Raw genomic sequence first — 11,710 nt, forward strand, 5'->3', positions numbered from 1 at the left:
AACTTGAGCTAACCTTTTTCCTTCTCTCGGGTTCGGGTTTGGGTTGTGGACTTGACCCAACCCGACCTCTAGCCTTCTCCCTTTTAAGTTTTTGGATTCGAGTCAAGTTGGATCCGAATCCAAGGAACCCAACCCGGTTCCATTAGTTAATTGGATTGGGTCTTGGGCCCAATCCATTTAAGTGTTGGTTGGGTGGGCTACGGCCCAACTGATTTGGGCTTATTTTGGCCCAAATTATTAATTTTTGAGTTAAATTGTAGAAAAAAAATTTAATATTTAAATTTTTTATTATTATTTATTATTAAAGGTGGTGATTTTTAGCACGTGAGCTAGGGATTTGAGATTTAGTTATCTTGTCTAAACTCAGGTGAGTAGGTTCACTCACATATTTATTTATTTATTTTATTATATTTTGTACCTTGTCAGACCATGAAATTTTCTGTGTGCAAATTTATTTATTTCATCCTTACGTGCAAATTTAATTGTTACATTTTCTGTGTGCATTTAATTATTATACTCAGTGCATCGCTATACCTTGTGCAAATATTAAATTTTAGTGAAAAGAAAAATGAGACTAGTATTGGTATGACTTAGAGAACAGTGTCGGTATAAATCGCTTGCGATTTTCTGTGGTGACTCAAGTCTATCTGAAAGTCCAGAGGAAAGTCCTAAATTAGATCACTACGGTGACTTTCTTAGATGACTCTGGCAAGGTTCGGGAACAATCTTAGAATGAATGAGAAATTTCGTAGGTGATTCTAACTTCTCTCAACGGTTAGTGGGAAAGACAGAGTGTATTGATCACATAGTGATACCATCTGATGACCTTAACCGGATCAGTTATGAAGAAAAGTCTCGATCGTCATCTCGATGTGACTTTTAGTTGATGTAGATCCACATAGTTTAGACCCATTGAGATATGTGACAGTATAAATATTGGAAATATGTTAACATGTTGAAACTGTGCAAGTTACAAGTTATGACAACATGTTAAGACTCTCTATTGTTATCATTGTCATTATTTAAATAGCATGCCTATTGTAAATTGTTATTGATATTGTTGATTTAGTTTAATTTTATTCAACATTAATATAATTTAGAATTTATTTGGTTTTTGAGTGGATTACACTCACTGAGTTATAATTGTTGGCTTATGGATTTATTTATTTATTTATCTATCTCAGGTAATAGTCAGTGGCGACTGAGCGAGACATACCCGGACTTCACCTCCACTTAGGATCTACCTATTTACTTTTCCGCTCTTTTGGATTTTATGTTTTAGATTAGAAGTTAAATTTATTTCGTTTTGAGATTCAAAAACAATGACATTGTTTTATAATTATTACAATTAGTTTAAATTTAATAAAGCAGATCTTTTTAATTTATTTATTTTTGCTATCGTACACTTAGGAAGTATTAATAAGGCTTCGTGTATGTTAAGCATATTGAGGTGCATGGACTGAAATTCTTATATTTTGGTCTAAAATATTTATTTATTTTCTAACTATCAGAACCAAAACCAACCGAAACCTTCGTATCTTGTAATATGTAGTTATCCTCAGTGGTATATTGCTGCTGAGAAGAGTTACAGAAGTTTTGGTAATGGAACAACGAGTATTGATTGCTAAGGGTTATAGAAGTTTCGGTAACAGAACAACAAATTTTGATAAACTTATTTTTGTTTTTCTCTTTGCCTGAGATCAGAAATTATTAGTCTGATGACTTGAACAAAGGGACAAGATTTTGGCCTTCAGGGGGTGTAATTTTTATTATATATTTCATGTTCCTCTCAATAACTACACACCCTATGAGTCCAAAATTTCATTCCTTCCTTCAAGCCATTAGACTAGGAATTTCTGATCTCAGGCAAAGAGAAAAACAACAATAAGCTTATTTACAATGCTCGCAGTTTCATTACTGAACTTTCTCTGTTTCACTTCCCAGCAGCAACATCAAATACAAGAAAATCTATCAATCAATACAATACCTAAGGAAGATTATTATCAGATGGAAAATTATTAAAGCAACTTCAAGAAGGACATAACAATGTGAGAGCTTCCCAGAGTGTAGAGGATTTAAGGACTTCATCTGGTTATATTCATATGCTAGTATATCAGAATGCAGCCAGTATGCCTGCATATGCGTTTGACTGCATAGCAAGCGATAGGAAACAACATTTAAAAGGTTTTTTTTTATGTATTTATTTATTTTATTTTTTATTTTTTTATGGAGTACTTTTGCTTGGTAGAATATACCTGGAGCTATAGATAACATCATGATATTGTATAGACCATCAAGTTCATGTAGAAGACTATATTTAGCTTTACTAAAATTCTGTTTAATTTAAACATAATAATACTCTGTCTCTTTTAAATTTAGATGATTATAATTTAAAAACCCCAAAATAGACTATAGGATGCATGGTGGAGAATCTCACCGTTCGTATGCATTTGTTTTACGAGAACAAAATATTTTATTATTTTATGCAAGTGAAAAAAAGAAAATCAGTAACGAATATTTTACTTTAGTCATTTATATACATTTGTTTACTGTAAGAGTATCTCTAATCGGGCTCTAAAACTCTAAATTTGGATCCCAGTGAAGCTCTAATCGGGCTCTAAATGGGGCTCCAAATTTGGAGCTCCACCTTATCTAAAAATTTGGAGACCAGCTCCAATCCTATTTAAATTTTAGAAATACCAATTTTATCCTACAAAAGCTTAAGTCAAAAATTTAAATTATGCTTGTATCATTTATTAAATAATCTAATTAATTAAATTGAATATATAATTAGTGTTGCTAATTAATTTTTAATAAAAATAGTACCATTAGAATGCTCTTATTGAGATCTTTAAAATAAGTCTAATATTAAATTATTTAAGTTATTTTAAATATTTTATTTTTATTTTGTGTAACATAATTTTGATGTTTTTAATTAAAAAAATAGTAATTTATTATTTTTAAAACTATTGAATATTAGTCTTATTATAAAGATATCAATGAGAGTTTTCTAACCATATATTTTTTATTAAAAAATAATAATATTAATAAGACTTATTAAGTGATTTAAAATATAATATATATATATATATATATTAAATAATAAATATAGAGCCCGGTGCATTGGAGTGCCCTTCCTCGGTTGGAGATACTCCAATAGCTTTCTGTAAAAAGAAAAATATTTCATTCTATTTTCCAAAATGCCCTCTAGTTTATTTTTTTTTAATTTTTTATAAAATCCTTTATTTTGCATCTGGCCTTAGGTTGCCTTCTCCTACATTATTTTCACAGTTAAATAATTAATCTATACTATAAATGATTTGTGACCATTAGAACAAGATCTAATAGTTTATATCTATCTTCAACTTGATCTAATCTTTGCTTTAATCAAATCTTTTCTTATAAATATTAACGGATGAAATGACTCAATTAATAACCATTACCCCTCAATATATTACACCCTTACCCTTATTAAAAAAAAAATGCTTTAAACCCTTTATACTATCCTCACAAATGCTATTAATATGTAGTACAATTTGTGATTGATTACATGACATAATGGCAGAGTTAGGATTTTGCTTTAAGGGGAGGGGCAAAATGATTATAATTTATATTTAAACTATTTAGTCCGCTAAAAGATATTGAGTTAATTCATAAAATAATGCTTAAGATTTCAACCAAATTTATAATTTTTTTGATATTTGTTAGATATTCTAATTCTTAATCTAAATTCTGACAGCTTTAATGTTGTCTTTCAACAAAATTTGGCCTCTTGTAAATTTAGTTTTGTATCACTAATTATATATGATAGATAAATTAAAATAATAAAATAAAATACTATAATTAATCAGAATAATTTAAGAATACCAGATTAATTGTTTTGATCATAAAATAATGCTGATTCTTTATCTTGTCGTCTGGATTAATTTCATTATTATTTTTGTCTAAATTATATCCCATCTCTTTTATCTTAGAAGTTATTTAGGGATTACTTGGGACAAGTGAATAGAAGATATATAGATTAGGGATTTGATTTCAAGATTAGAGATTTAATCAAATTTATATAAAACGAAACTATATTTATTTGAAGTGGACCTGGCATGGGATTTCTTCATAATTCACCAATTAAAATAAAAAATTAAAATTAGAGGAAAAACATAAATAAAAAGCTGAATTAATCAAGAAGAATATTTATTTCACGTTGTGGTCAATTAATTAATAATAGTCAACTATCAGAGATAGCTACGCATGCTAGTGGAGATTAACATCTACATAGTAATACATATACAGCCAGGAGATATCAACATCCAACGCCTCCACCCAAAGGCCAAAACAAAACTATATATGTAGATAAAGCCAAGAAATATTATGATTTCTCCTACAAGGACTCCAACAGCAATATAATTGGAGAAAATTGACTGAGTTTATTGTTATATGAATTTTTTTTACTAAACTAGCCTCCTTATAAACTTAAAACACTTGAATAAGCCACTCCCTAATACTATCAATAAGTCTATAAGAGCATCTCCGAAGCTGGCTCCATATTTGGAGCCCGGTGCACTCCAACGCATATATATTAAAATAATAATATAATATATATTATTATATTAGCTATTTTAAATTACTTAATAGATCATCTTAGCGTTATTATTTTTTAATAAAAAATATGTGGTTAGAAAACTCTCATCGAGATTTTTAAAATACGACTAATATTCAATAATTTCAGAAGTAATTTTAAATTACTATTTTTTTAATTAAACACATCGAAATTACATTACACGAAATAAACATTGAAATAAGCATTACATGTCATTAACTAAAAATATCAAAATTACATTACATAAAATAAGCAGAAATTAACCAACCATAATAAAAGAAATAGATGTTTAATATTCTGGTAAGTCATCTCCATAGCCACCGGTTCCAGTTCCAGTTTCGTAGCCACCGGTTTCGGTTCCGTAGCCACCAGTTCTGGTTCCGTAGCCACCAGTTCTGCAAGGAACCTTCGACTTGAAAATTAATATTGATTCTTCTATAAATTTTTTGTCTTTTTCTTTGAAAGAAAGCACGTTCATCCGGATCTTTAATTTTATTTAAATCAATAGACAAGATCTCTCTATCCTCACGATCACGATCAATATTCAATATGTATTTTATTTTTTAATGTATTTCATGTTTAATGTATTTCATATCTAATGTATTTTAATTTTTAATATTTACATTGGGAATAATTTTGAGTAATTATATTTTAGGACACATAATTTATTAGACTCATTTTTATAAATAACAAAAAATTTAAAATTTAAATTAATTCAAAAAAAATTTAATATTAGACTCATTTTTATAAATAATAAAAAATTTAAATTTTAAATTAACTCAAAATAATTTAATATTAGACATATTTTAAAGGTCTTGATGAGACATTTCCAATGTATTATTTTTGTTAAAAACCAATTAGTAAAACTAATTATATACTCAGTTTAACTAACTAAATTATTTAATAAAAGATACAAATGAAATTAAAATTATTGGGTAATTTTGGTATTTTTAAAAAGTTGAAATGACAAATGGAGCCGGGCTCCATTTTTATAGTGGGGCTCCAAATTTGGAGCCCCACTATTCCTAACTTCAAATTTGGAGCTAGGTTTAGAATTTTATTGGAGCTCAACCGATCTCCAAATTTAGAATTTGAAGCCCGGTTAGAGTTGCTCTAAGAGTGCTCGTTCGACTGACGAACGATAGCTTGCTTGAACATAGCTTAGTCCTTTGTTCACTTGTGGTATATAAATAATTTTTTTAAGTAAACTTTTTTTATTTTGGTGTAGTGATTCAATACCAACTTAATTTTTTTGTTATATTATTTTATCATCCTCTCCCCTCTTATTCTATACGACTTTTAAAACTTAATTTAATAATAATTTAAAATTGTAACTTGGCTCGGAACATTTTTAAGTGCTAATTTTATTAAAATAAAGCACATCTCTGAAAGTTTTGCTGGCATCAATTTAATTGGGACACTCATTTCTGTTTCTAAAAAGATAAAGTATATATTTTCCTTGTTTATTTGATCAGAGCATTTTTAAGTGCTAATTTTATTAAAATAAAGCACATCTCTGAAAGTGGCCTATTTGTTACAAATCATATTTGGATGCAATAAAATTACGATATTTTTATGAGTTGTAGCTTCATGAGTTAGAGTTCTAATAGCTTTCATTTCATAAGAATCAGAGGTCTAGATAAAAAATTTAAAATAAAACAGTGAAGGAAGATCAGAACGGGACGAAAGTGAAAATATTTAATATTGTAGCGGTCGTCGGATGGTGGTGGACAGCCGTATAATGTGATAGCTCGTGGTGGTAATGGTAGCTATGGTTGGAGGTAGAACTAGGTATCTAAGTTAGATATACTCTTAGAAAAGTAAATAGTTATAATTAATTTACTTCTGGATTATTTTACTCCTAAGATAAACTTAATGCTAAAATAATTTCTTAATGCTTAGATGCTTAGATGATTAAACAAAGAAGGCCAACCCCTTTATATATAGAGGTTGAGTATAATGAGTCATACTCGGACTATTCTTAAAAATTATACAATTTAAACTAGGACTTGTCTTAGAAACTTATATGATTTAATTGGATTTGTTTTAGTGGCTTACATGATTTAACTAAACTTACCTTAAAGAATTATATGACATAACTGAACTTGTCTTAATGGCTTACATCTCGAATTAATTAAAAGATAAATAGACTTGATTCATCAAGCCCAATGTTCATGTGATTCGATTTGATAAGATCCGAATCATATCAATCCACCACGCTTTTGACACCTTATACTCAAGGTGACTAAATCCCTAACATCCTTATACTTGTAGATCTAATCATGTAAATTAGTGAACTTAGATTCATCCTCTTCGTGACTACCTAAGAACATGAAGTAGGATGGCCGACGCTTGTATTTTTTTACCAAGAATAAATCGATCATCATAATAAAAAAATACAAGCTTTTCATTCTACGCTCCTCCAAGTAATTGGGTACAAAGCGACACGAGATTTGCTATTGGTTGGGCTAAGCCGTCTGCGCGGGCTAAGCCGGGGTAAATGTAGTTTCTAGTGGGCAGTGGGCTTAGGTCGCCTTTATTCTCTCCTCCTTGCGAATTTGGTTCAACTGATCCAACTTGCATTCTATCAGAATAGCTAAGGAGAAGGCCTTATCAGAATTAGTGGACCTCAAAGCCTTGACCTTATCATGACTATCAGGCTAGAGCTCACTAATAAAGGTATTCTTCAAGGCTGAGTCTAACTAGTTAGTGACTTGATTGTAGATTCATTCAAACTCTTTTCAGTAAGCTTGAACAATTGTTGACTGAGTCAGCTTAGTCAACATAGCTTGAAAGTTCTCGTATTAGATCAGACCAAATTGAGCACAGAGTGCATTCACAAAGTCCTACCAAGACTCGAATAGTCGAGTTCGCTCAGCCGACTGATATCACCTAATTGTCACGCCCTCTAAGTGGAATGATGCTAGCTGGACCTTCTGAGCACAAAGTGTATTAAGACACATGTCGTTTACTAGGACATATGTGGTGAGTTATCCTCACGTAGTTTCTATCAGCTAAAAGGGTGCTCGGTTTGGATGGATGTTGATACCTTTGTGAATGACAGGGTATGATTATATTTGAGATACCATTTGCGGATAGTAGGGTATGCTCTGAGCCTTCGGGCATGTTGATGAGATCGGGTACTAAATGTTGACTGTGTATAGTGGTCTAGTATGATGATATTATTCAGAGTCGATATTGATAACTGAGATATTAAAAAATATATACGATTTCATTATCATTTGATATACCTAATTATTGAATGGTTATTATTCATCATATGTGGTTGCATTTGATATCATAATATAGTCATGATCGGTATGCATCATATATGTCATATTTGAAAGAGTTATGATGATGACGTGACATAGAAATTTATTTATACATTATTGAGAATTACATATATGATCAGTTATGACATGATGTCCACTATACATTTATATATTATTGAGGACATATTTATATATTCATTCATGACATGATGCTTCTGATTCATATTATCCAGTACATGATTTACTCTCTATTTGACATCACTTATTCGAAGTAAGATCTATTCATCGAGTCTTTAGCTCATGACTCTTTATTTCTTTTCTAACCCTCTTAGATATGTGGTACGTGATAGCGACTTAAGATATCTTAAGAAGATATTTAGAGTAATGATGGTGTGAGCTATAGATGCGAGACGGTATAGATGATAGTTGATATAGACATTAAATTATACAATTATTTGATATTTGTACTCCATTGTATTAGACGATGATTTATATAATACAAGTCGGATTATAGTGTACTCATGCATTAATGATTTTGGTTATATCTTGATGGTTTGTCATGGTCTGTGTGGGCCCCGCCAGATTATGTAGTTTTCTAATATGATTATTGTGGACTTGAATATTCATATGTTAACATGCTTATTTGGTTGATAGTATGATTTATCTCTAAGATGGATTATGTTGAATACATGTGTATCTATGCATGACGGGCCCCACTCGTCCTATTGCATGCACTGTGCGTGCCGTGTGGGCGTGCACGTGTCCGTGCCGGGCGGGGGCATTGCAATATGCCCATGGGTCCAGCTTATGCCATGCTCAGGCTATATGCGTGTTCAGCTCAGTCCAATGATGCAAGCCCATCAGGTTGTTCCACCAGTCATCCTCAAGCTTGTATTTATGCTCAGGGTCATGCACTTAGGTTCCAAACTAGTTCACACAAGGTGGTCGAACTAGTTCGCAAAAATCTGGCTTGCTTCGAAAATTGTTCTCTTCATCACCGGGAAGCGGTGAGAAACCCTAGTAGAGCCACCCTAACTTATGGGGGTAGCTTCTCGTGGTGGCAATCATTGGGTTTGACCAGCCGACAATCGCCGGTGGTTGCGATGGACACAACTAGCTGGCAGTCGGCCTGAAGAAGCGAGCCGTGGCCGCTAGTGGTCATGGGAGTGTCGGACCATCGTAGTGATAATGGCCACCGATGGCAGTCTTCCGACCGATGCTGGCGAGATTAGTGACCACGGTTTAGGTACGGATGGTCTAAGGAAAGTACCGGATGTGGCGAGTTGGGCCGGTGGGGGCTAGATTGCCGTCCATGGAAAACTCGAGTTTTCGGCTCTAGCTTTCTCTACGGGTGGGGAAGATGACCCATAGCCACTACTATAGGTGGCCTCCGATGTGGTAGCGACGTCTATGAGGATCTAGGGTGGTGGGAGGAGACTCCACCGCCGCTGGAGGAGTTGTGGTTGTTGTGGGGCTCCTCTCCACCTCCCTTATGGGTGGAATTTTCTAGTCATGACTGAGTTGAGTTCACCCTGACCGACAGTGCTAGCATCACTGGATGGTGTTGGGCGACCATATAGGACCTCTACCAAGACATGTATTGGGTCTTTGATTGTCTCTCACAAATTGGTCGAAAATTCTCTAAATATCCCCTTCGCCCACCCTAATGATTTGTTGTCGACGACTATCGGTAGTGGAGGGGGCGCCGGAGAAACTCTCACAGAAACAAAGATGAGTTCCTGGTCCTTCATGATCATTTGTTTCCCATTCGTCTTAGATCACATGATAACTATTGTCCGAGGAATGTCAGCTCTAATACCACTATTACGAACCAGACCTAGACGTAATAAAATTATGATATTTTATGGGTTGTAGCTTCATGAGCTAACGTCCTAATGACTTTGGTTTCATATGAATCAAAGGTCGGGGTGAAAAGTTCAAAAATAAAATAGTGAAGGAATGTCAAAACGGGATAAAAGTGAAAATATCCGATGTAGTGGCGGTCGTTGAATGGTGGCGGACGACAAAGAATGGTGGTCGATAGCCTTATAATAGGGTGGCTCTTAGGAAAATAAATGACTATAATTAATTTACTTCTACTCCTAGATTATCTTACTCTTACTCCTAAGATAAACTCAAGACTAAAATTAAGATGTCAACTGACCTCGTGGTCATTGTCCCTGTGATTCGATCCGACCAGACTCAAAATAATATCACTATTTGAATATTAAATTTAAAAGGTGGCCTATCTAGGTATTTAAATTTGGGTTACTTATATTTATATTTTCTGAATTGTTTTTCTAAAATATAAACCCAAATATCGATTCTGTTAGGTTTTAATTATCTTTTACATCCATGAGTTATCATGTACGAGTTATATAAGTTATATGATGCGTTTACTCTTATATTTTGGAGTGAAGAAGAGAAATAAATTTCGGTTTACCAAAATACATTCACCCTCTCAAGAGTTATTTTTGTCTTTTCATCTTGTGGGTCTACGAAGTCGAGGAATAAGATATTTTTAATAATTTTGGGGGTTTATATGTCTCCCCCCATAAAATATTTATCAGAGATACGTAAAAAATAGTGATAAATTTAGAGTCTTTTGTGTAACTATCCGTTTAAATTTCTAAAGAGACATAATTTGGTCAGAAACTCAAAATTGATAGTGCAATTAATACTCAGTGGCCAAGTGGCAAAACAAGTACATCTATGAGGTACAAAGGAAGCAATCCGAGGAGTCACTACTTAGATGAGTTTCTTCATTCTTCTTAAACCATGGCCCACGCGTTTCTTGCGAACAGGAGTGCGAAATGAGTTTCTTTATTCTTCTTAAACTACTCAGTTTTCTAATTTTGGCTTATTTTACCCGGTCATCTTAGACATTGGATTTGTTAGATCGAATTAGGTTATCATTAGAATTTCTCATTTCAGTAGAGTAGTTTTAGTCTACGACGTTCGAACAACACTTTTTGGTGTTTGAACGTCACAACCCCCGTTGAAGAATAAGTACTCTCATGTTTTGACATTCAAACGTCACACCTCATTGACTATTCTCAGGTTTTGGAGTTCAAACACTCACCAATAATGTTCAAAAGCTCGAACTCGAGAGTGTAGCCTAGCCCATCAACAACGTTTGAACGTCTGACGCCGAGATCGTTGTGTTACAGTTAATTTAAATTATTTTAAATTTTAGTTGGATTCTAAAAATATGGAAGACAATAATTTTTAAAATTATTAAAGATTATTGCCTCTTCTTCTTTTAGCCTCCTGGCATTTTAACAATGGTGGAGTTTGAGTTTAGTTTCAAACTTAATTAGTTGATCTTATTTAATTTTAATTTTTTTAAAAAATAAATTTAATTAGATATAAGAAAGATAAAAAAGATATTTAATTATTGAATAAGAATGGCTAACCCTGAACTCAAAGCAAAAGCTTTTTGTCAGCTGTAAAAAGCTAGCTCTCACCACCATTGTCAATTGATTCTATTATTCAAAACATTAACATTTTAATTAACAATTATTAAAATTATAAAGTTAAACATATTTATTGGTTGAGTGTGCGGAGGATATTTTTTTGTACAAATGTTGTCCTCAACAGTGACAGGTTAATTTATTAAAAATTCACCTTTCTCTCCTCCTTTAGAAAGATATAATCCCCTATCCATGTCGGAAGACGTCAATAGAAAATCTAAGTATCAAACATGTCGGCAGTTCGACTTCCTTCCTTCCGAGATCACAAAACGACGACATCCCCTATCCAATAATAATATATCGAAAAGGGTATAAATGTAATCTCCTACTCCAGTTACCTCACAACCGCACGCGTTCACTTCCTCTGT

The sequence above is a fragment of the Typha angustifolia genome, chromosome 6 (genome assembly GCF_048772165.1).
Source record: "Typha angustifolia cultivar Huaian chromosome 6, ASM4877216v1, whole genome shotgun sequence".
In the NCBI taxonomy this organism is placed as follows: domain Eukaryota; kingdom Viridiplantae; phylum Streptophyta; class Magnoliopsida; order Poales; family Typhaceae; genus Typha; species Typha angustifolia.